At 39.2% G+C, this 26,310-nt stretch overlaps 1 protein-coding gene across 1 annotated transcript in view; it reads right to left on the bottom strand.

Annotated features, from left to right (window-relative positions):
• Nucleotides 1-23,311, bottom strand: part of LOC150090471 (uncharacterized) — a 71,160-nt gene extending 47,849 nt beyond the window's left edge. Inside the window, exon 1 of the mRNA XM_090369146.1 lies at nucleotides 23,198-23,311. The gene's annotated coding sequence lies outside the window, so the exon portion shown is untranslated. The remainder of the gene's footprint in view (nucleotides 1-23,197) is intronic.
• Nucleotides 23,312-26,310: the final 2,999 nt, after the last annotated feature.

Here is a 26,310-nt window from a genome sequence, read left to right as displayed (position 1 = left end):
GGTCGTTAAGTAGTAAATGTAAACAAAAGTGTTTAAGGGCAAAGGCCTCATGCTACAAGGTAGAATGACTATAATGTAGGTTAGTGCAATTGTTAGAAAACTATTGTTATTTATTCGAGGTAGTACAATACCATCGCAACTCGTTGTGAAGGCATTCACAATATGAGATATAACCAAAACGATGCCAATGTAATTAATCAATTAATTAATTAATTCAACTACTTTGGTAGATAGCTATGCTAAAATGATGCATTTGCACTAACCTACATGGTAGTAAATGTACAATTGATTCAACACAACAAAGGTTATATGAAACTGAGAAAAAATTTGGCAATCTGTTAGAGACAGTTAATCTACATAATACAATATTTGTCGAGACAGTGTACAGCTTTTAGAGGTTCCTCAAAGAATCTATTTGATAATGATAACTTTTTAAAATTAGTGGAAACTGTCGCTAAATTTTACTTGATAATGGCAGAACACTTGCATCGTATCCAAACACCACAAAAACAATGTTGCTCATTATTTAGGTGACAGGATACAAAATGAAATCATTCATATTATTTCTGAAGCCATAAAACAAAAAATTTTAGAAATGGTTAAAGAGTCAAAATACTATTCTTTAATTATTAATACTACCCCGGACTTGAGCCACACAGAACAATTAACTATTGCTATTAGATTTGTTTATCTTAATAAAGATATAAATATCGCAGAAATTCGTGAAAATTTTTTGGGTTTTCAGTCTGTAGATGATGCTTCTGGTCAGGAATTATTCAAATTTATTATAAATCTTTTAAAATTACTAAATATCAATATTTCAGATTTACATGGACAAGTTCCTCAAAGAATCTATTATCAAATAGATTCTTTGAGGAACCTATTGGACAATGGTGCCAATATGCGAGGTAAACAGGACGGACTCCAGCAAAAAAATCATTGAGAAATTCAAGAGCTTTTTTCATTCCATGTGCTGCTCATTCTTTAAATTTGGTAATTAATGATGCAGCTAAAATTTCATTTGAAACAGTTAATTTTTTTGGGGTAATACAGGAATTGTCCAATTATTTTTCAGTATCTATGAAGTGTTGGGCTATATTAAAAAAACATATTCAAAATTTAAGTTTAAAACTGCTTTCTACTACTAGGTGGGAAAGTAGAATTGAAGCAATAAGGCCACTAAAATGTAACAACAGAGAAATTTATCAGGCTCTTTGATATCACGGAAGATGATACTAAAGTTATCGATACTAGATTTCAGGCTGTCAACTTAATTTCAAAAATTTGTTCATTTAAATATTTGCTCTATTAATATTTGGTAAAAAAAAGGGTAAAGTGCAGCCATTATCAAGCCACTGCAGGATGGAAGCCTCCTCAACAATTCATGCTGAGGGAAATAGACCATAATCTGCCACGCTGGTCCATTGCGGGTTGGCAGATCGACCGTATTCAGCAGTCAGGAGCTTGAACCCCGGTATACTCAAAGAGCGTATGCTACTGCACTCCCTCTCCTGACCACTCGGCTACTACAACATCTTAAGTCTTGTAAATTTTGTAAGTAAAATGATGCAGAATCCAACATTAAATTTACAAACAGTTACAGAAAATCTCGATCTCAATACAAAGGATTTGAAGAATCGCAGGACCGATCAAAAATTTGAAAACATTACTTCTGCAAAGGAAGTGGCAAACGCTTTTGATGAGTCAATAAACAATGCTAAACAAAATTTTAAAATCCAATTTTTTTTTGCGGTTTTAGACACCACAATATCATCAATTACAGAAAGATTTGTACAGTTGAAACAGCACAATGAAGACTTTAAACTTATCCACGACATAAGCAAATTAAAAGAATGGAGTGAAGAAGATTTATTGAAACACCGCAAAGATATACACATAAAACTGAACGACAATAAAAATTCGGACGATCGGGATATTGATGGTATGACTTTGTTTGAGGAATTAAAGACTGCAATATTTAATAAAAAAAAAATGTCTCCTCACGATGTTTTAAACTATATATATGAAAATAAATTAACCAATAAGTATCCAAATACTGCCAGTGTACTGCGTATTATTTAACGGTACCTGCATCCGTAGCTTCCGGGGAAAAGCAGTTTTTCAAAACTAAAATTAATAAAAAATTATTCGCAATCAATAATGTTAGAAGAACTTGTTACTGATTTATCAATAATACAATAGAAAATAATGTTATCGATATTTTTGATATAAAAGATCTAATTAAGAATTTTTTGAGGGCTAAAGCTAGAAAGATAAATATGTAATAAATGACATATCATATATATCAGGAGTGGACAACTTAATTTGTGATGCGATCTACTTTTTTCCTTCAAAATGTGCCGCAATCTACGATCTCAAAAATTTCATTGCACAAGGTGCACAAATCGACCGAAATTAAATCCGCGATTGACTGGTAGATCGTAATCAACTCGTTGGCCACCCCTGATATATAAAAAGTCCAAAATGTATTACTCTGTTGTGATTTTTTTGATAATTGAAAAGAAAAAAAAAAATATATTTCTTTTTGAGATGCTCTATTTTAATGCACACATGTATATCTTGTACTTATATAGTAAATAAATAAAAAAAAATTCTTGATGAGTTATTAATTTAATTTATAATTAAATTAATATTAATATTAATATAAATTTAATTTATAATTAAATTAATAACTTGAAATTAATTTAATTTGCAAATTCTATTTTATGGGAGCACCGAAATATAACTTTGAACAAAGGCGACCCCCCTAACCCACGAGGCGGCACTGTGAGTAGTTATAGATTGGTTATTTTAACTTGTTTCGGGAAAAATAATGGAGTCACTGGTTAAAGAAGCAATGCAGGATCATCTAGAAAAGACTGCAGCAATAATTCCGATACAGTACTGGTTTGTTAAGGGGAAATCTTGTCTGACCAATTTGATTGAATACTATGATGTGGTTACAAAGGAACTGAATGTAAAAAATAATTTTAATATCATATACTTGGATTTCAGAAAGCCTTTGATGTTGTTGCACATGGAAGACTGCTGTACAATTGTGGCAGTATGGCATTATAGGTAAGTTGCTACAATGGATAAAAGGATGGTTGAGTGGGAGAAAACAGGCAGTGTAATCAATGGACTAATATTATTAGTGGAGTCCCCCAAGGTTCGGTGTTGGGCCCAATTGTTCTTTTGTATATTTATCAATGATATTAATGAAGGTATAATCAGGCTGAATATCCAAGTTTGCAGATGATACAAAGATTGGTAGGGTTGGTAATGACAGTACACTACTGCAACAGAATCTAAAAAAGTCGGGCAGATGGGATGAGAAGTGGCAATCCAAGTGTAACATTGAAAAATGCAAAGTAGAGCATATGTGTAGCAGTAGCCCTACAGTAACATACCAACTGTGCAATACCTACACTCAGGGTAGTGGAGAATGAAAAATACCTGTGGTATTTAAATATTGTGCAGTCAGATGTGAAATTTTTTGAGCAGTGCAGACAGGCAGCAAAAGTTGCTCATGGGGTGTTGTCAATGATATATATGAATTTTGCTAGAAGATATAAGGTGGTGATTATCCCTTGTGTATGTTAGGCCACACCTTGAGTACTGCATACAGGAGTGGAGGCATCATTTTAGGAAAGAGGTAGAGCTGCTGAAACAAGTAAAGCAAAGGTCCACAAGATTAGTGGGTGGAACAAAGAGTTGCTGTTGCCAAGAAAGACCTAAGTTCTAGGCACTTGCGATGTGATCTGATAAGACAATGGTTTGAGCAAGCTCAATGCTGGTGGGATTCTTGCTGTTTCCCAGATTAATTACCTGAGGGGACACAAATTCAAATTAAGGAAAGACAGTTGTGGAATAGATGTGCAGAAATTTGTCTTTAGCCACTGGGTAGTTGATTGCTAGAACAAACTTCCATCTGTTGTGGAAGATGACAGCTTTTAATTAAATTCAAGGCTGAACTAGGCAAACTTTTGGAGTGAACAGATCAGGGAAACGGGATTTCCTCCACCCCCCCCCCAATGGTATAGAAGCTTCCTTTCTTGCATCATATTGCTAATGCAGATGGAACGGGCAAGCAAGAACCAATGTGTCATTAGCATTAGTGGAGGCATATGATGCAAGAAAGCAAGCTTATTCAGCATCAGGCAAAAAAAAAATACACACCACTCCCATTTCACAGCTCCGTTCGTTCGAAATACCTGTCCAGTTGAGCCTTAAATTTGTTTAGGCTATCAACTTCAACAACAAGTAGTGGAAGTCGGTTCCACCAACCAACCACCCGCTGGCACAAGGCAAATTTCCGCACATCTATCCGACATCCGTCCTTCCTCAATTTGAATTTATGCCCTCTGAGGTGATTATTCTGAGCAAGATGAAGAATCCCATTGGCATTGAGCATGCTCAAACCATTCAAAGCCTTATACACCTCTATCAGATCACCTCGCCAGTGCCTAGTCTCCAGACTCTGTAATTTGAAAAATTTAAGCCTTTCTTCGTAAGAGCAACCCTTTGTTCCATTCACTAATCTTGTTGCCCTTCTCTGTACCCGTTCCAGCAGCTCTACATGCTTCTTGAAATGAGGCCTCCAGACCTGTATACAGTACTCAAGATGTGGCCTAATCATTGCCTTATACAAGGGAATAATCACCTCCTTATCCCTGCTAGAAAAATTACTGTATATCATTTACAAGACACCATGAGCTACTCTTGCAGTTCGTCTGCACTGCTCAGAGAACTTCATATCTGCCTGCACAATTACCCCCAGGTCCTTTTCATTCTCCACCACTGTCAGTGTAGTACAGCAGAGTTGATACGTTGCTCTGTGGTTACTGTTTCCCATATGTAGTACTTCACATTTGTAAATGTTAAACTTCATTTGCCACTTCTCAGCCCATCTGTTCAACCTTTCCAGATCCTGTTGCAGCAGCATAGCGTCAGTAGTGTCCTTAACAACCCTGCCAACCTTTGTATCATCTGCAAATTAGGACATTAAACTTGATATCCCATCATCAATATCATTCATAAACACCGAAAACAACAACGGGCCCAACACTGAACCCTGAGGAACTCCACTAATAACATTAGGCCACGTTGAGCAGTGTCCATTGATTACCACTCTGTCTTCTGCCACTCAACCATCCCCTTATCCATAGCAGCAATTTGCCTCCAATGCCACACTTCTCCAATTTGTGCAGCAGTCTTCCATGTGCAACAGTATCAAAAGCCTTTCTAAGATCCAAATATATAATATCAAAGTTATTCCCTGCATCCAGTTCTTTTGTGACTACATCATAGTATCCAATCAAATTGGTCAGGCAAGACCTGCCCTTAACAAAACCATGCTGCGTCTGAGCTATAACTGAATTCTTGTCTAGATGATCCTGCAGTGCTTCTTTAACCAGTGCCTCCATTAATTTACCTGGAACAGAAGTTAAACTAACAGGTCTATAATTACTTGTGTCAGCCTTTGATCCTCCTTTGTGAATTGGGGTTACATTTGCACATCTCCAGTCTATGGGTACCTCCCCTGAGTCCAAAGAAGCTCTCATAATTATGGCTAGGGGTTTGCTTACTTCCTTTGCTGCCTCCTTTAATATAACTGGATAGATCCCATCCACCCCAGGTGCCTTTTTTATGTTTATCCTCAACAATCTCTCCTCCACTTTCCTCTCAGTTATTACAAAATCATCTAGCTCACTGCCAATGTTTACTTTACCTACGTCATTCTCCTTCCTGAATAACTCCTCATGCGTGAATGTAGATGCAAAATACTTGTTTAGATTGTTAGCCACCTGAGCAGGATCCTCAACTGTTGAACCATCAATATCCAGTGGACCAATCTGATTCATCCCTTTCCTTCTTGAGTTTAAATAGTAAAGAACTCTTTTCTGTTTTTCTTTGCATCCTTTGCCAAGGATTTTTCGTAGTCTGCCTTTGCCTGCCTAATTTCCTTTGTGACTTTGTTACAGACCAACTTATATCTATCATAGGCTTCCATGTCACCCATTAATTTGTATGTATTCCATGCATTTTTCTTCTCTGCCACATGTCTCATTAGTTCATCTGACAACCATTTAAGCCTAAATGGTTGTCAGATGAACTAATGTTAGTAGTAGAATTAGTAGAGGCATATGATGCAAGAAAGCAAGCTTATGCAGCATTAGGAAAAAAAAAAAAAAAAAAAAAACACTTCCATTTTAACCCTCCGTTCGTTCGAAATACCTGTCCAGCTGAGCCTTAAATTTATTTAGGCTATCAACTTCCACCAACCAACTACCCGGTGGCTAAAGGCAAATTTCCACACATCTATTCTACATCTGTCTTTCCTCAATCTGAATTTATGCCCTCTCAGGTGATTATTCTGAGCAAGAGGAAGAATCCCATCGGCATTGAGCATGCTCAAACCATTCAAGGCTTTATACACCTCTATCAGATCACCTCCAGACACAGTAATCTGCAAAACTTAAGCCTTTCTTCATAAGAGCAACCCTTTGTTCCATTCACTAATCTTGTTGCCCTTCTCTGTACTCGTTCCAGCAGCTCTACATCCTTCTTGAATTAAGGCCTCCAGACCTGTGAACAGAACTAAAGGTGTGGCCTGACCATTGCCTTATACAAGGGAATAATCACCTCCTTATCCTTGCTAGAAAAATTCCTGTATATCATTGTCAAAACACCATGAGCGACTCTTGCAGCTTGCTTGCACTGCTCAGAGAACTTCATATCTGCCTGCACAATTACCCCCAGGTCCTCTTCATTCTCTACCACTGTCAGTGTAGTACCACAGAGTTGATACGTTACTCTGGGGCTACTGTTTCCCATATGTAGTACTTTACATTTGTCAATGTTAAACTTCGTTTGCCATCTCTCAGCCCATCTGCTCAACCTTTCCAGATCCTGTTGCAGCAGCATAGCGTCAGTAACCCTGCCAACCTTTGTATCGTCTGCAAACTTGGACAATAAGCTTGATATACCATCATCAATATCATTTATAAATACAGAAAACAATAATGGACCCAACAGTGAACCTCAGAGGGACTCCACTAATAACATTAGTCCACGATGACCAGTGTCCATTGATTACCACTCTGTCTTCCCCCCTCAACCATTCCTTTATTCATAGTAGCAATTTGCCTCCAATGCCACACTGCTCCGATTTTTGCACATGCAGACTTCCATGTGCAAAAGCCTTTCTAAGATCCAAATATACAATATCAAAGTTATTCCCTGTATCCAGTTCTTTTGTGACTGCATCATGGTATCCGATCAAATTGGTCAGGCAAGACTTTCCCTTAACAAAACCATGCTCTTGTCTAGATGATCCTGCAGTGCTTCTTTAATCAGTGCCTCCATTAATTTTCCTGGAACAGACGTTAAACTCACAGGTCTATAATTACTTCTGTCAGCCTTTGATCCTTCTTTGTGAATTAGGGTTACATTTGCACATCTCCAGTCTATGGGTACCTCCCCTGAGTCCAAGGAAGCTCTCATAATTATGGCTAAGGGTTTGCTTACTTTCTTTGCTGCTTCCTTTAGTATAACTGGATAGATCCCATCCACCCCAGGTGCCTTTCTTGTGTTTATCTTCAACAATTTCTCCTCCACTTTACTCTCAGTTATTACAAGATTATCTACCTTACTGCCAGATTTGAATACACCTCTCCCTGAATAGCTCCTCATGTGTGAATGTCGATGCAAAATATTCATTTAGTTTGTTAGCTACCTGAGCAGGATCATCAACAGTTGACCCATCGATATCAAGTGGACCAATCTGATTCATCCCCTTCCTTCTATAGTTTACATAAGTAAAGAACTCTTCGCTGTTTTTCTTTGCATCCTTTGCCAAAGATTTCTCGTAATCTGCCTTCGCCTGCCTAACCTCCTTTCTAACTTGGTTACAGACCAGCTTATATCTATCATAGACTTGTGTGGCACATGTTAATTTATATGTATCCCATGCATTTTTCTTCTCTGCCATATATCTCATTAGTTCATCTGACATCCATTTAGGCCTGGTGACTTTAGTCTGCCCTAGACTGATTGGAATAAGTGGAAGTGTAACTCAACGTGGTAGAAAAATATTTTAAAAATAAACTTTATTATTTGTATCAGCACGTTAGAGAAAGTACTATGTGTGAGAATATTCTTGATCTTAGCATAGCTAACAAGGCTTAAAGTATAGGAAGTGAATACACAATATTCAATTGGAAGATGATGAAAGATCTCGTACTAGTTAAAAGTAAAAGTAAAGTTAACTTCAGAAGAGGGGACACTGATAGTTTAAGGCACTACATGGAATTGGGCAGATTGCAAAGGGCTGGCGAAAAAGATAGAATGGGATACAATATGGTTAGGGAAGGACGTTACGTGGTTGTTTTCCATTAAGGTTATTATTATATTAAAACCACTCTTATACCACATGAATATTAATATTATACTTTATTAGGCTGTTCGCCTACATTACTATGCATTAATATTGTTTCGGGTATCTTACCAATATCCATCATTAGACAAAGCTGTTGTGTGAACAGAAAAGTAAAGTTACAAATTTGAGTATTTTAGAATATTACAATTACCAATATTATAATTAAAATTTACAAATTATGTTTGTAAAGTATTAAATTTTAAGTTACCATTACAATAGAAAACTGGAAATCTAAGATGATTAGCCAAAAGTATAGTGTAAAGTTTTCATCGTGGATTTGGGGTTCTTAGAAGCCTGGGATGACTTTTTCTCTAATAGTAGTTAATCCCTCTAATATAAATTAAATGCTGGCAGGAATCTGGCTTGTATGCACACCTGGTATCTGGGAGCATAAGCAAGAGGAGTCTGTCAGCAGGTAAGAATTTAATCTCTTTGTAATCATCTTAGATTTCCTGTTTTCTATTAGCAGTAGCAAGGTCACATGATGCAAGAAAACAAGCTTATATAGCATCAGCAAAAAAAAAAAAAAAAAACACACCCTTCTCATTTCACCCATCCACTCGCTCCAAATGTTTGTCTAGTTCTGCCTTGAATCTGTTTAAGCTATCAACTTCTACAATGACAGATGGAAGTTTGTTCCAGCAATCAACCACCCGCTTGCTAAAGGCAAACCTTCTCACATCTATCCTACAACTGTCTTTCCTCAATTTGAATTTATGTCCGCTCAGGCAATTATTCTGAGCAAGAGGAAGAATCCCATCAGCATTGAGCATGCTCAAACCATTCAAGGCTTTATAAACCTCAATGAGATCACTTCGCAGGTATCCAAGTCGTCCAACACTGTAATCTGCAAAACTTAGCTTCGTAAGAGCAACCCTTTGTTCCATTCACTAATCTTGTTGCCCTTCTCTGTACTTGTTATAGCAGCTCTACATCCTTCTTACAATGAGGCCTCCAGACCTATATACAGTACTCAAGGTGTGGCCTGACCATTATACAAGGGGATAATCACCTCCTAATCACTGCTAGAAAAAATTCCTGTATAACACTGACAAGACACCATGAGCTACTCTTGCAGAATGTCTGCACTGCTCGGAAAACTTCATATCTGCCGGCACAATTACCCCAAGGTCCTTTTTACCCTCTACCACTGCCAGTGTAGTACCACACAGTTGATATGTTACTCTGCAGTTACTGCTTCCCACATGCAGTACTTTACATTTGTCAATGTTAAAACTTCAGTTGCCACCTCTCAGCCCATCTGCTCAACTTTTCTGGATCCTGTTGCAGAAGCGTACTGTCAATAGTGTCATTAACAACCCTGCCGACCTTTGTATCATCTGCAAACTCGGACATTAAGCTTTATATACCATTATCAGTATCATTAATGAATACAGAAAACATCAATGGACCCAACACTGAATCCCAGGGGTCTCCACTGATAACATTAGTCCACAAAGAGTATTGTCCATTGATTACCACTCTGTCTTCTCCCACACAACCATCCCTTTATCCATAGCAGCAATTGACCGGATTAGCCAGGTGGGTAAAGTGCCTGCCTGGAAACCCAAAGGTCGCGGGTTCGAATCCCGCTTCGGGCTTGGATCACAGTAAAATGCAAAAAACTTTGTGTGGTGCGTTATGGCCGCTGATGCGCCAACAACTAACAAAAAAAAAAAAAAAAAAAAAGCGGATCAGCAGTGGGCCTACAGTTTTAGATGGGAGTGCTGTGACTCAGGGGAGAACTGAGGGGGGCAGTTGCCCTCCGAATCTCAGCCTTTTAAGATGCACTGTTTGCTTGATGTTTGCGGAGCAATTGGGTACGGGACATGATACTGCCATGGGGGATGTCTTTGTGTGTGCACGATGCAAGGAGTGCAAGGAAATTAGGCGACAACTCGGCGTTGTTATGGGCCTATATGAGACCTTGAAGGACAGGGTGGATGCCCTCGAAGGAAATAAATTGAGGGGCCCATCAAGCTCTCAGCTGCCCACATCAACGCCAGAGCTTGCACTTGGTCATCTTGCAACACAGAGGCAGCCCCCAAGGCAGAATGCACTGGTCCCACAGGAACTAGTAGTTGTTGGTGACTCTACTGTCAGGGAAACGGGGAACATGCTTTGTAAAAAGGATAGGTGGAACAGGACCAGGGTATGTCTGCCAGGGGCAAAGGTTGATGACGTTGTAGAGCAGATATCATCTTTTAAGGGCACAAAAGGTGATATAGTTGTACACGTTGGCACTAATGATATTAAGAGTAGGAGACCAGCGGAATTACTTAACAAGTACAGGTCACTGTTGAAAAAAAAGCCGGGAAGTAGGGTTGAATTTGAAAGTGTCTGCAATTCTGCCCAGACACGATAGGAGGGAGTATATGATGAGAGCCTTGTCGATCAATTCGGCCCTGGAAAGATTGTGCAAGGCTCAAGGGGTAGAATTTTTTTCAGCCTGGAATGTACTTGTTAACAGGAGAGATTGCTTCTACAGGGATGGGATACACTTAAATACAAAGGGTGCAAGAATATTTGCTGATGCTATCGAGGCAGTGTTAGGTGGGTCGGAAAACTGCTAGCTTGGGGGGAGACAAAGACTAATGGATTAACAGTAGCCACTGGCAGAGGTGAAAGAGATTCTTGCACTGCTTCTATTGGAATGAGCAGAAGCCTGAAAAACAAGATGCAGAATATTTCAGAGACTGCTGGAAGTCATTGTGGTACAAGTAAACACATGGGTTGTGTTAGGGTAGCTAAGAATAGAAACAGATGCATGTATACTTGCGTGTACACCAATGCTAGGAGTTTAGTAAATAAATTTGATGAATTTGAGGTATTGCTCAAAACATCAAAGACAGATATTGTTGGGATATCAGAGACGTGGTGTCACACAGATATAAGGAATGCAGAACTGGAATTTGGGGAGTACAATGTGTATAGAAAGGATAGACAGGACAGGAGGGGAGGAGGGGTTATGCTATTAGTTAAAAAACATAAAATCCAAGGAAGTGAAGCCAGTCAACATTGATGGACAGGGTAGTGTCGAGTCAGTTTGGTGTGACATAAGCATAGGAAAATCAAAATTGAGAGTAGGAGTGTGCTATAGGCCTAATGACTCTGATGAGTATAATAAGATACTGTACAGGGAAATAGAATGGGCCAGTAAACAAGAGAGTCTTATAATGGGGGATTTTAATTTCCCAGATATTGACTGGAATTTGTGGGTTGGTTACTCACACACTAGCAAGGCTTTTGTGGATTTATTGGATGATTGTTTTCTACACCACCATGTTCGGGAGGCAACTAGAGGGAGTAATACTCTTGATCTCATTATCAGTAGTGATTCTTCATGCATTAGGAATCTGCAGATAAAGGAACCACTGGGTGGCAGTGATCACAGTGTGCTGAAGTGGGATTTACTCAAGGAGGTAACTACCATCAGAGGTAAAGGGAAGGGTTTTTGCTTTCGTAAAGGCGACTATGATGGTCTGAGACAGTATTTAAATTCTATACAGTGGGACCAACTGATAATGTTACCAACAGCAAATTCAAAATGGGAAGCATTCAAGGAACTAATCTTGGAAGCTACCAGGCTTTACATACCAACCAAGAAATATTGTTCAAGGTTCAGGCCTAAATGGTTGTCAGATGAACTAATGAGACATATGGCAGAGAAGAAAAATGCATGGGATACATACAAATTAATGGGTGACATGGAAGCCTATGATAGATATAAGTTGGTCTGTAACCAAGTCACAAAGGAGATTAGGCAGGCAAAGGCAGATTATGAGAAATCCTTGACAAAGGATGCAAAGAAAAACAGAAAAGAGTTCTTTACCTATTTAAACTCAAGAAGGAAAAGGATGAATCAGATTGGTCCACTGGATGTTGATGGGTCAACAGTTGAGGATCCAGCTCAGGTGGCTAACAATCTAAACGAGTATTTTGCATCTACATTCACACATGAGGAGTTATTCAGGAAGGGGAATGTCGTAGGTGAAGTAAACATTGGCAGTGAGCTAGATGATTTTCTAATAACTAAGAGGAAAGTGGAGGAGAAATTGTTGAGGATAAACATAAAAAAGGCACCCGGGGTGGATGGGATCTATCCAGTTATATTAAAGGAGGCAGCAAAGGAAGTAAGCAAACCCCTAGCCATAATTATGAGAGCTTCTTTGGACTCAGGGGAGATACCCATGGACTGGAAATGTGCAAATGTAACCCCAATTCACAAAGGAGGATCAAAGGCTGACACAAGTAATTATAGACCTGTTAGTTTAACTTCGGTTCCAGGAAAATTAATGGAGACACTGGTTAAAGAAGCACTGCAGGATCATCTGGATAAGAATTCAGTTATAGCTCAGACACAGCATGGTTTTGTTAAGGGCAGGTCTTGTCTGACCAATTTGATTGGATACTATGATGTAGTCACAAAAGAACTGGATGCAGGGAATAACTTTGATATTATATATTTGGATCTTAGAAAGGCTTTTGATACTGTTGCGCATGGAAGACTGCTGCACAAATTGGAGAAGTGTGGCATTGGAGGCAAATTGCTGCTATGGATAAAGGGATGGTTGAGTGGCAGAAGACAGAGAGTGGTAATCAATGGACACTGCTCAACGTGGACTAATGTTATTAGTGGAGTTCCTCAGGGTTCAGTGTTGGGTCCATTGTTGTTTTCTGTATTTATAAATGATATTGATGATGGTGTATCAGGCTTAATGTCCAAGTTTGCAGACAATACCAAGGTTGGCAGGGTTGTTAAGGACACTACTGATACTATGCTGCTGCAACAGGATCTGGAAAGATTGAGCAGATGGGCTGAGAGGTGGCAAATGAAGTTCAACATTGACAAATGTAAAGTACTACATATGGGAAACAGTAACCCCAGATCAACGTATCAACTCTGTGGTACTACGCTGACAGTGGTAGAGAATGAAAAGGACCTGGGGGTAATTGTGCAGGCAGATATGAAGTTCTCTGAGCAGTGCAGACGAACTGCAAGAGTAGCTCATGGTGTCTTGTAAATGATATACAGTAATTTTTCTAGCAGGGACAGGGATGTGATTATTCCCTTGTATAAGGCATTGGTCAGGCCACACCTTGAGTACTGTATACAGGTCTGGAGGCCTCATTTCAAGAAGGATGTAGAGCTGCTGGAACGAGTACAGAGAAGGGCAACAAGATTAGTGAATGGAACAAAGGGTTGCTCTTACGAAGAAAGGCTTAAGTTTTGCAAATTACAGAGCCTGGAGACTAGGCATCGGCTAGGTGATCTGATAGAGGTGTATAAGGCTTTGAATGGCTTGAGCATGCTCAATGCCGATGGGATTCTTCCTCTTGTCCAATCAAATTCGTCAGACAAGACTTCTCCTTAACAAACCCATGCTGTGTCAGAACTATAGCCGAAGTCTTGTCTAGATGATCCTGCACTGCTTCTTTAACCAGTGCCTCCATTAATTTACCCGGAAAAGAAGTTAAACTAACTGGGCTGTAATTACTTGTGTCACCCTTTGATCCTCCTTTGTGGATTGGGATCACATTTTCACATCACTAGTCGATGGGTACCTCCCCTGAGTCCAAGGAAGCTCTCATAATTATGGCTAAGGGTTTGCTTATTTCCTTTGCCACCTCCTTTAATATAACTGGATAGATCCCATCCACCCAACGTGCCTTTTTTATGTTTACCTTCAACAATTTCTCCTCCAATTTGCTTTGAGTTATTAAAAAATCATTTAACTCACTAACATCGTTTAACAGACCTCTGGTGTTCCCGACTCTGATTAACTACTCATGCATAAATGTGGATGCAAAATACGCATTCAGTTTGTTAGTTATCCGAGCAGGGTAATCAACAGTTGGACCATCGATATCAAGTGGACAAATCTGATTCACCCCCTTCATTTTAGAATTTACATAAACAAAGAACCCTTTGCTGTTTTTCTTTGCATCCTTTGCCAAAGATTTCTCATAATCTGCCTTTACCTGCCTAGCCTTCATTGTGACGTGATTACAGACCAGCTTATATCTTTCATAGGCTTCTGTGTCACCTGTTAATTTATATGTAACCAATGCATTTTTCTTCTCTGCAACCTGTCTCATTAGTTCGTCTGACATCCATTTAGGTTTCTTTGTTTCTTTGTTTTAGGGTTTTATGGCGCATTAGCATCTAAAGCTATAATGCGCCAAGTCAAAAAGATGTAGAATATAAAATTATAATATTACAATTCTTTGTATTTAAATTGTAAAAGGGTACACGATAATAAAACATTCATAAAGCATAAAACGATAAAAATATTCTAGGTAGAATTATTTAGATTATTAAGTTGCAAAAACTTAAAAATAGCTGACACTTGTCATTGTCCGATAAAAGCTGTCTCTGTGTATAAGGTTCAGACAGATGGCTAAAACATAAACGACATTCAATTAAAATATGATGGACATTCAATTAAAATATGACACTTTTTTTTTTTTTTTTTTTTTATGTAAACCCCAAACACGAGAGGCATTAGAACTTATAGTACTTAGTACTGTGCTTGGGTTGGAGGTTGAGAAGACGAAAGAAGTTATTTGTTGACATTGGATTTGAATTCTGTAGACTAATTTTCAGGAAATATGTATGAAGGAAGGTTGTTCCAGAAAACGACAGTTGAATGAATAAACGAGGAAGATGAAAAGTTGGTTCTGTGAGTTTGAAGTTGGACAGTAAATGGATGTTGGCTGGTGACGGCACGTGTTCGGACTGTTTTGAAAGAGAGAACGGGAATTATAGAAGGCAATTCAGAAGAACAGTATTCGTGACATTTCTCAGGAACATAACCCCGCGAATAGCAGGAGTTTACTGTACTAAAAACAGTTGTCAAACCATAAGATGGAAGCGTGTTTCGAAGACCTTTATGCCAAACACGATCGAAAGCCATTGAGATGTCAAGAGCAACTAATTGTGTTTCACCGAACCTTTCCACTGAATTAGTCCATAAATGGGTAATATAAGCCAGAACATCACCACTGGATCGACACTGACGGAATCCATACTGGCAATCGTTGATTAGACAGAAGGTTTCTAGGTAGTTTAAGAGTTGGCGGTTAATTGATTTCTACATTACTTTAGAAAGAGCAGAAGTAATTGCAATGGGGCAATAATTGGATGGGAGGGATTTGTCACCCTTTTTAGGAACTGGCTGGATATGAGCAAATTTCAAAGCAGAAGGAAAAACACCTTTGGAATAAGAAAGTGAAAAAAGGCGGCACAGAATAGAAGTAAGTTTGGGAGCAAGTGGAGAAATATCATCGGGACCTGGAGCTTTCTTGGCATCAAAATTCGTCAAAATCCTACTGACATCTCTTTGACGGAAGACCACAGGAGGCATTGAATGGAGCGTGTTGGGAATGGTGAGAGGTGTTTTACCAAGATCATTAATATACGAGTTGGAAGAAAAATGTGATGCTAGCAGGTCAGCTTTATCCTTGGCTGAAGTGACAACAGAACCATCTGGTTTGGACAGAGGTGGGAGCAGAGATCGGCAAAAGTTGCGGCCAATAGCTTTGGCAAGGGGCCAGAATGCTCGGCTACCATTAGGGCAAGAAACAAGTTTTCTACTCTTAGCCTGTTCAAACTCTAGTTTGGACTGATTAATAACTGCTTTATAATTGTTGCGAGCTTTGGTGTCGGCAGAAAATGACACTGAAGAATTAGAAACAAGCCAATTACGGTATGCAATGTTCTTCTCTTGAACAGCCTTAGCACATTTATTGGAAAACCAAGGTTTAGATAAAGGATGAGCTTTTAACCTGGAGTGTGGGATAAAGGATTCCAATCCTGCAAGAATAATTTCACTGACACAATCTGAGGAAACGTTGACATCAGAAGTTTTGAAACAGTAATCCGACTAAGGAAAAGAAGAAAAAGAAATCTTGCAGGTCATCCCATTTTGCATTCTTGTAATGCCAAACAATACGAGATTGGGAATAGCCATGAGATAAAGGCTCCATTGGAGAAGAGAATCACCAAGTTGTGATCTGAAGTGCCTAAAGGACCTCTCACTTCAACCATGTACTTAGAAGGGTTATTTGTGAGAAAAAGATCAAGCGTGTTGGCTGTATGATTAGGATTGTCCGGTATTCTTGTAGGTAAATGGACAATCTGTGCAAGGTCATTAGTAATTACAAAAACCTTCAGCATCTCGACCAGCTGGGTCGGTGTGACTAGAAAACAGAAGCCAGCTGCAGTTGTGAACATTAAAATCACCAAAGAAAAAATTACCTCACTGTTAGGAAAGTTGGACTGGAGAAAGTCAAAAAGCTCCAAGTGATTAGTGGAGTTGGTAGAACGGTAGAGACAACAGATGAATTTTACACAATGAGGTAGAGCGATTTTAAGCCAGAGAAGATCAAAGAGAGTAGATTCCAAATTGCCAAGTCTCTGACAGGGAATATCAGAACGGACATGTGCACAAGTACCACCTTTGAGGTGAAAGGAATCATACAGCGAATAATTTGGGCATCTGAGATGAGCAATAGTTGAATCAACCGATAACTGAGATTCTGTGAGAAAAAGTACATGGGGTTTGGCAGACTGCAAATGAAAATGGACATCGTTACGATTAGAATTGAGACCACGTATATTTGTGAAATGAATTAGGAAGTGCTTGGGAGGTTTAGATCTTTTCGCAGATAAGCTTGCTCTATTCATGGTGTATTCGATAGTAAGAGAAAGTGGGTAGGACATGCTGTATGAAGTAATGAAATTTTTGGATATGGCATACACATGGTAAGAATATACCCAGATCCTTGATATAACATGGCCACGACAATGCTCCCCGCATACACACTACTAGGACTCCCTCCAGTCACTATCTGGCAGAGTAGAGGTAGCAAGATTATACACTAGCTGATCCGGAAGCCACCCAGAGAGTTACCAATACGTTCGGTCCAGGTTACATTTCGAGGGTACAGTTCTAAATCGGTGTTCGGCCTGCGAACATCGTTTTAGAGCTGTACCCTCGAAATGTAAGGAATATTGGATCTCGCCACGATGTTCATCATAACCTCAAAAGTCATCAATCTCTATCACCATATCTCTTCCATCATACTGCATAATGGAAGAGATATGGTGATAGGCTGTTAAAATGGTGTCACAATTTCTACACATAGGACGATCGTCAGCCCTCAGCAGATAGCAATGTGTCAAGTGACAATGTCCAATGCGGAGCCAAGATAGAACAACTTCCTATATTCGGTTCCTACGCAGACTAGACTGCCAATGTTCAATTACAGGCTTAATCTCAAATAACTTGTTTGCAGCCTGTCCATGCCATGAGTGTTGCCATTGGGATACCAGTTTCTTTCGAATTACTTGCCTGTAGTCTGTACAAGGGACTAACAGGCACGAGTTAAACGAGGTTCGCTGATTTGGCTGCAAAGTCTGCCATATCATTTCCTGAGATCCCAATGTGGCCTGGGATCCAGCAGAAAAGAACATCAAATTCGGATTGTGCAAGGAAATGAAGCTTCTGCTGTATCCAGGTCAGGACAGGATGAGGGTTGAACCTCATTGATGATAAAGCCTGCAATGAACTCAGAGAATCGGTATATATAATATATTTTTGGTGGTTGGTGGTTTGTATCGATCTAAGGCTAGCTCAACCGCGTGCAGCTCTGCAGTGAACACACTGAATTCGTTGGAGATCTGCTCAGATACTGTGGTGTCTGGGAAAACATCTGCAGATCCGACAGACATTTCTGCCCCGAGCCATCTGTGTAGATGGGCAAGAAGTCAGCATGTTCCGTGCGCTGTGCTAAAAAGAGCTGCAGGTAGACTGTGGATGGAGTACTGTCCTTTCTCCAATTGTTAAGGGAAAAGTTGCAGTTTGGGACACGAGCATGCCAGGATGATGGGGCAACATTGTCTAATGTGACATTGAAATCATTGAGTAGCCTTTGGATACGAATACCGAATAGTTGATTGGCAGTCTGGCGAATGTTGTACAGATTTTCCCGAAGTGGCTCAAAAACGGGTGTCCACGTTGGACGGTCTGGCAGGGATTTCAGTTTCAAAGCATACTGTAGAGACAACTGTTTCCTGTGAAGCGATAACGAGGGCTCATTCACTTCGACATATAGGCTATTAGCATTAGCATTTAGCATTAGTAGAGGCATTTAATGCAAGAAAGCAAGCTTATGCAGCATAAGCCAAAAAAATAAAATAAATAAAATAAAATAAAATAAATAAATAAAAAAAAATAAAAAACCACTTCCACTTCACCTCTCTGTTCGTTCGAAATACCTGTCCAGCTGAGCCTTAAACTTATTTAGGCTATCAACTTCCAAGACAAGGGATGGAAGTCTGTTCCACTAACCAACCACCCGCTGGCTAAAGGCAAATTTCCGCATGTCTATCACACATCTGTCTTTCCTCAATTTGAATTTATGCCCTCTCAGGTGATTATTCTGAGCAAGAGGAAGAATCCCATCCGCATTGAGCACGCTCAAACCATTCAAGGCTTTATACACCTCTATCAGATCACCTCGCTGGTGCCTAGTCTCCAGACACTAATTTGCAAAACTTAAGCCTTTCTTCGTAAGAGCACCCCTTTGTTCCATTCACTACTCTTGTTGCCCTTCTCTGTACTCGTTCCAGCAGCTCTACATCCTTCTTGAAATGAGGCCTCCAGGCCTGTATACAGTACTCTAGGTGTGGTCTGACCATTGACTTATAAAAGGGAATAATCACCTCCTTATCCCTGCTAGAAAAATTCCTATATATCATTGACAATACACCATGAGCTACTCTTGCAGCCCATCTGCACTGATCAGACAACTTCATATCTGCCTGCACAATTACACCCAGGTCCTTTTCATTCACTACCACTATCAGTGTAGTACCAAAGAGTTGATACGTTGCTCTGGGGTTGCTGTTTCCCATATGTAGTACTTTATATTTGTCAATGTTAAACTTCATTTGCCACCTCTCAGCCCATCTGCTCAACCTTTCCAGATCCTGTTGCAGCAGTATAGTGTCAGTAGTGTCCTTGACAACCCTGCCAACCTTCATGTCATCTGCAAACTTGGACATTAAGCTTCATATACCATCACCAATATCATTTATAAATACAGAAAACAATAATGGACCCAATACTAAACCCTGAGGGACTCCACTAATAACATTAGTCCACAATAAGCAGTGTCCATTGATTACCACTCTCTGTCTTCTCCCCCTCAGCCACACCTTTATCCATAGCAGCAATTTGCCTCCAATGCCGCACTGCTCCAATTTGTGCAGCAGTCTTCCATGTGCAACAGTATCAAAAGGCTTTCTAAGATCCAAGTATATAATACCAAAATTATTCCCTGCATCCAGTTCTTTTCTGATGGCATCATAGTATCCAATCAAATTGGTCAGGCAAGACTTCCCCTTAACAAAACTATGCTATGTCCGAGCTATAACTGAAGTCTTGCCTAGATGATCCTGCAGTGCTTCTTTAACCAATGTGCCTCCATTAATTTTCCTGGAACAGAAGTTAAACTCACAGGTCTATAATTACTTTTGTCAGCCTTTGATCCTCCTTTGTGAATTGAGGTCACATTTGCACATCTCCAGGCCATGGGTACCTCCCCTGAGTCCAAGGAAGCTCTCATGATTATGGCTAAGGGTTTGCTTACTTCCATTGCTGCCTCCTTTAATATAACTGGATAGATCCCATCCACCCCAGGTGCCTTTCTTGTGTTTATCTTCAACAATTTCTCCTCCACTTTACTCTCAGAGATTACAAGATTCTCTAGCTTACTGTCAGAGTTGAATACACCGCTGAATGACTCCTCATGTGTGAATGTCGATGCAAAATATTCATTTAGTTTGTTAGCTACCTGAGCAGGATCATCAACAGTTGACCCATCGATATCAAGTGGACCAATCTGATTCATCCCCTTCCGTCTAGAGTTTACATAAGTAAAGAACTCTTTGCTGTTTTTCTTTGCATCCCTTGCCAAAGATATCTCGTAATCTGCCTTCGCCTGCCTAACCTCCTTTGTAACTTGGTTACAGATCAACTTGTATCTATCATAGGCTTCTGTGTGTCACGTGTTAATTTGTATATATCCCATGCATTTTTCTTTTCTGCCATATGTCTCATTAGTGCATCTGACATCCATTTAGGCCTAAACCTTGAACAATATTTCTTAGTTGGTATGTAAAGCCTAGTAGCTTCCAAGATAAGTTCTTTGAATGCTTCCCATTTTGAATTTGCTGTTGGTAACATCATCAGTTGGTTCCCACTGTATAAAATTTAAATACTCTCTCAGTCCATCGTAGTTGCCTTTACGAAAGCAATAACCCCTCCCTTTAGCCCTAATGGTAGTTACCTCTTTGAGTAAATCCCACTTCAGCACACTGCGATCACTGCCACCTAGTGGTTCATTTATCTGCAGATTCTTAATGCATGAAGAATCTGCTAGTGATAATCAAATCAAGAGTATTACTCCCTCTAGTTGCCTCCCGAACATGTTAACGTAGAAAACAATCATCCAATAAATCCACAAAAGCCTTGCTAATGTGTGAGTGACCAGCCCCCAAATTCCAGTCAATATCTGGGAAATTAAAATCCCCCATTATAAGACTCTCTGATTTACTGGCCCACTCTATTTCCCTGTACAGTTTCTTATTATACTCATCAGAGTCATTAGGCCTATAGCACACTCCTACTCTCAATTTTGATCTCCCAATGCTTATATCACATCAAACTGACTCGACACTGCACTGTCCAGCGATGTCAACTGGCTTCACTTCCTTGGATTTTATGTATTTCTTAACTAATAGCATAACCCCTCCTCCCTTCCTATCCTTTCTTTAGACATTGTACTCCCCAAATTCCAGTTCTGCATTCCTTATATCTGTGTGACACCACGTCTCTGAAATCCCAACAATATCTGCCTTTGATGTTTTGAGCAATACCTCAAATTCATCAAATTTATTTACTCAACTCCTAGTATTGATGTACATGCAAGTATACATGCACCTGTTCTTTTTCTTAGCTACCCTAACACAACTCATGTGTTTACTTGTACCCCAGTGATTCCCAGCAGTCTCTGAAATATCCTGCATCTTATTTTCTCCCAATGCTTATGTCACACCAAACCGACTCGACACTGCACTGTCCAGCGATGTCGACCGGGTTCACTTCCTTGGATTTTATGTATTTCTTAACTAATAGCATAACCCCTCCTCCCTTCCTATCCAGTCTATCCTTTCTGTAGACGTTGTACTCCCCAAATCCCAGTTCTGCATTCCTTATATCTGTGTGACACCACATCTCTGAAATCCCAACAAAATCTGCCTTTGATGTTTCGAGCAATACCTCAAATTCATCAGATTTATTTACTAAACTCCTGGCATTGATGTACACGCAAGTATACATGCACCTGTTCCTATTTTTAGATACCCTAACACAACCCATGTGTTTACTTGAACCGCAATGACTCCCAGCAGTCTCTGAAATATCCTGCATCTTGTTTTTCAGGCTTCTGTTCATTCCAATAGAAGCAGTGCAAGAATCTCTTTCACCGCTGCCAGTGGCTACTGTTAATCTATTAGTCCTTGTATCCCCCAAGCTAGCAGTTTTCCGAACCACCTAACACTGCCTCGATAGCATCAGCAAACTTTCTTGCACTCTCTATTTAAGTGTATCCCATCCCTGTAGAAGCAGTCTCTCCTGTTAACAAGTACAGTCCAGTCCGAAAAGAATTCTACCCCTTGAGCCTTGCACAATCTTTCCAGGGCCGAACTGATCGACAAGGCTCTCATCATATACTCCCTCCTATCGTGTCTGGGCAGAATTGCAGACACTTTCAAATTAAACTCTAATTCACAGCTTTTTTTCAACAGTGACCTGTACTTGTTAAGTAATTCTGCCGGTCTCCTACTCTTGATATCATTAGTGTCAACGTGTACAACTATATCACCTTTTGTGTCTTTTTGGAACAAATGGATTTGTAAAATGGGAAGGATTTTTTCGCTTTTTTGGCTGATGCTGTACAAGCTTTCTTTCTTCCATTATATGCCTCCATTAATAGTAACAGAGGCATGTGATGCAAGAAAGCAAACATATGAGCTTATGTTGCATGAACCAAAAAAAAAAAAAAAAATCACATAACCATTCCTTGTAAAAGTTTGTCCAGTTCCTCCTTGAATTTATTTAAGCTATCAACTTAAACAACGGCCAATGGAAGTTTGTTCCAATAATTAACCGCCCGTTAGCTAAAGGTGAATTTCCGCACATCTATTCTACAGCTGTTTCCTGAATTTGAATATATGCCCCCTTAAATTCCTAATATGAGCAAGTTAATGATTTCCCAGTTGAATCATAAGCCTAAAGTGGAGCTCCCATTTAAAATACAATTCCAATTAAGTTGAAGATGTTACATATTTAAAATACTTACTGCACAGGTAGCATTTTTTTTTTTTTTTCACAATTATGAATCTGTGATAACCCGTTTTCTACTGGCATCATGCTAAGAGAAATACATCAGATGAGTTATAATCAAATCTTTAGTTATATCTCCGTTCAGTAACTCTGAATTTAACATAAAACTGTTAAAGATATGAACAGCTAACTCCGCAAAAAGCAATTTCTACCTATATTTATTTCTTTTCTTTGTTGATACGTAGAAGCAACGGTTAACAAAATGCCATTACACTACAACATAACCTATTGTATGTCAACCTAAAAATTAAAGAATCAACGTAGAAATTATTACCGTACTAACCTTTTTACAAATAACATTTGACTTTATATAATGTCACATTGAAATGAAATACGAGAATATTCCACTGATAAAAGTTGAAATGTCCAAAACTGCAGAAAATGAACAAGTAACTACGGTTATTGCGGAATCAAAGCGACATCTTGAATTTAAGTTAGGCGGTTGTAATAATATTATAATAATCTTAATTGATCAAAAAAATAATACGTGATAAATGATACTTAATTGATCCAAAAATGATACGGGATAAACGATACTTAATTGATCCAAGAAATTATACATGATAAATGATACCTAACTGATCCAAAAAATCATAAAAATGATGCTTTTACTTGATCCAAGAAATGATACAAATACAGCAATACAATCACATTCACCGTGCATCATGTTTCTTCACTGAGCTACATGTTCAAATTTTCATATTTCTCAACTAAGCTATACAATGAAATCTTCAAATTTTTGCACTAAGCTGCATTTTCAAATATTCATATATTGTTAAGGTAAATATCTTTATTGCAATGTAGAAATAGAAATAATATGGTGTTACATAGAATACTGGTGTAATACCCGATAGCAGAAGAAATGCCGGGGCCGTCCTGGGTTGATAGAATAACATGGCAGAATCGCGATTCTCTCCACACCGGGTGGAAAAGACCTGAGCACCAATCACTTCGATGGCGAGAGGAATTTTTTATGCACCACGTTTTCACAATGTGGCAGAGCTAGTCGATCAGAGGATAGTGTACCCTGGTTTCTTCTCCCAGAACATCCAGTTTTATGTCCAGAAAACAGCAAATCGACCTCACAACACAAGCAATTTACAGTCAATATACACGTAAAATATGGCCTTAGTCGGCGATGCTCCTAAAAAACTCAACAACACGACAAAAATACTAAAGGTTATTTCTTAACTAAACTACCTATTCAAGTCATATTATTTTCTCAGTACCGTACATATTGTAATAGTTAAGGCTAGGAGGTAATATTATTATTAGCATCAGCATTAGCAGTAGTAGAGGCACATGATGCAAGAAAGCAAGCTTATACAGCATCAGCCACAAAAAAAAAAAAAAAAAAAAAAAACTTCCCATTTCATTGATCCATTCGTTCCAAATGTTTGTCTAGTACTGCCTTTAATTTCTTTAAGCTATCAACTTCCACAACAACAGACGAAAGTCTGTTCTAGTAATCAACTACCCGCTGGTTAAAGGAAAACATCTGCACATCTATTCTACAACTGTATTTCCTCAATTGGAATCAATGCCCATCAGGTTCTTAATCTGCGCAAAAGAAAGAATCCCATCAGCATTGAGCCTGCTCAATCCATTCCAAGCCTTATACATCTCAATCAGAACGCCTCTCAGGTGCCTAGTCTCCAGAAGCTGCAATTTCAGAAGTTAAGCCTTTCTATATATGAGTACCGCATTGTCCTATTCACCAATCTTGTTTCCCTTCTCTGTACTCGTTCTAGAAACTCTATATCCTTCACAAAATAAGGCTCCCAAACCTGTACTCAAGGTGTGGTCTCACCATTCCTAGGGAATAATTACCTCCTTATCCCTTCTTACAAAACTCCTTAAATTCCTTTATATATTTTCTGAGCAGTACAGACAAGCACTGCTGAGAAAGGTTTGCAATTAGCATTAGCATTAGTAGAGGCATTTGAGGCAAGAAAGCAAGCTTATGCAGCATCAGCCAAGAAAAAAAAATAAATAAATAAATAAAAAATAACCACTTCCACTTCACCCCTCTGTTCGTTCGAAATACCTGTCCAGCTGAGCCTTAAACTTATTTAGGCTATCAACTTCCAAAACAAGGGATGGACGTCTGTTCCACCTACCAACCACCCGCTGGCTAAAGGCAAATTTACGCACATCTATCCTACATCTGTCTTTCCTCAATTTGAACTTATGCCCTCTCAGGTGATTATTCTTTTTTTTTTTTTTTTTTTTATGAGAACCCCAAACACGAGAGGTACTAGAACCTATAGTACTTAGTACCGTGCTTGGGTTGGAGGCTGAGAAGACGAAAGAAGATATTTGTTGATATTGGACTTGAATTTCTGTAGATTGTAATTTTCGGGAAATACGTATGAAAGAAGGTTGTTCCAGAAAACGGCAGTTGAATGAATAAATGAAGAAGATGAAAAGTTGGTTCTGTGGGTTTGAAGTTGGACAGTAAATGGATGTTGGCTGGTGGCGGCACGTGTTCGGACTGTTTTGAAAGAGAGAGCGGGAATTATAGAAGCCAATTCAGAAGAAGAGGGCGCTGACTCTATTTAAAAGTTACAGCTGACAGTTACAGGCTCCGCAAAAACGATACGTGTTTGCCTTTTATTTACATGATTGTTGTTTTATATTGTACTTAATACGTAGTCATATAGTTATAGTTACGCTGGTTATTTTTTATTTTAATTTAGATAAAGAGTTTTTGTGGATTTTACTTATGATAGGTAAAACCGTTATTTTTGTTCGATTTTTGTAGCCATTGTTTTTGTATATAGGGAATTCAAAGTTTTTGTAGGGAATTCAAATTTTTTAATTGAGGTAGCTCTACCGCATAATTATATAGTAATACGCTTCACTGTTTCTATTTCATAGTTTCTATTCAAATACTACTGACATTTAATTTATTGATTTTATTAATTTAAACTACCATGCCCCGAACTAGAGCAGCAAAGCAACGGGCACAAAGTGGCAGGAGTGTTGTGACTCGGGGGAGAACTGAGGGGGGCGATTCTCCAACGCGTCACAGCCTAAAAAAATGTGCAACTTGTAAAATGTTTACCGAACTCTCTGGAACGGAACATGATATTGCCATGGGGGATGTCTTTGTGTGTGCGCGATGTAAGGAGTGTAAGGAAATCAGGCGACAACTCAGCGTTGTTATGGGCCTATATGAGAGTTTGAAGGACAGGGTGGATGCCGTCGAAGGAAATAAATTGAGGGGCCCATCAAGCTCTCAGCTGCCCACATCAACGCCAGAGCTTGCACTTGGTCATCACGCAACACAGCGGCAACCCCCAAGGCAGAATGCGCTGGTCCCACAGGAACTATTAGTTGTTGGTGACTCTATTGTCAGGGAAACGGGGAACATGCTATGTAAAAAGGATAGGT

Source organism: Mastigoproctus giganteus, chromosome 2, assembly GCF_048544385.1.
Source record: "Mastigoproctus giganteus isolate SK-2022 chromosome 2, ASM4854438v1, whole genome shotgun sequence".
NCBI lineage: Eukaryota > Metazoa > Arthropoda > Arachnida > Uropygi > Thelyphonidae > Mastigoproctus > Mastigoproctus giganteus.
Note: the sequence above shows the minus strand (reverse complement) of the source record. Positions and strands in the feature narration are given on the sequence as shown.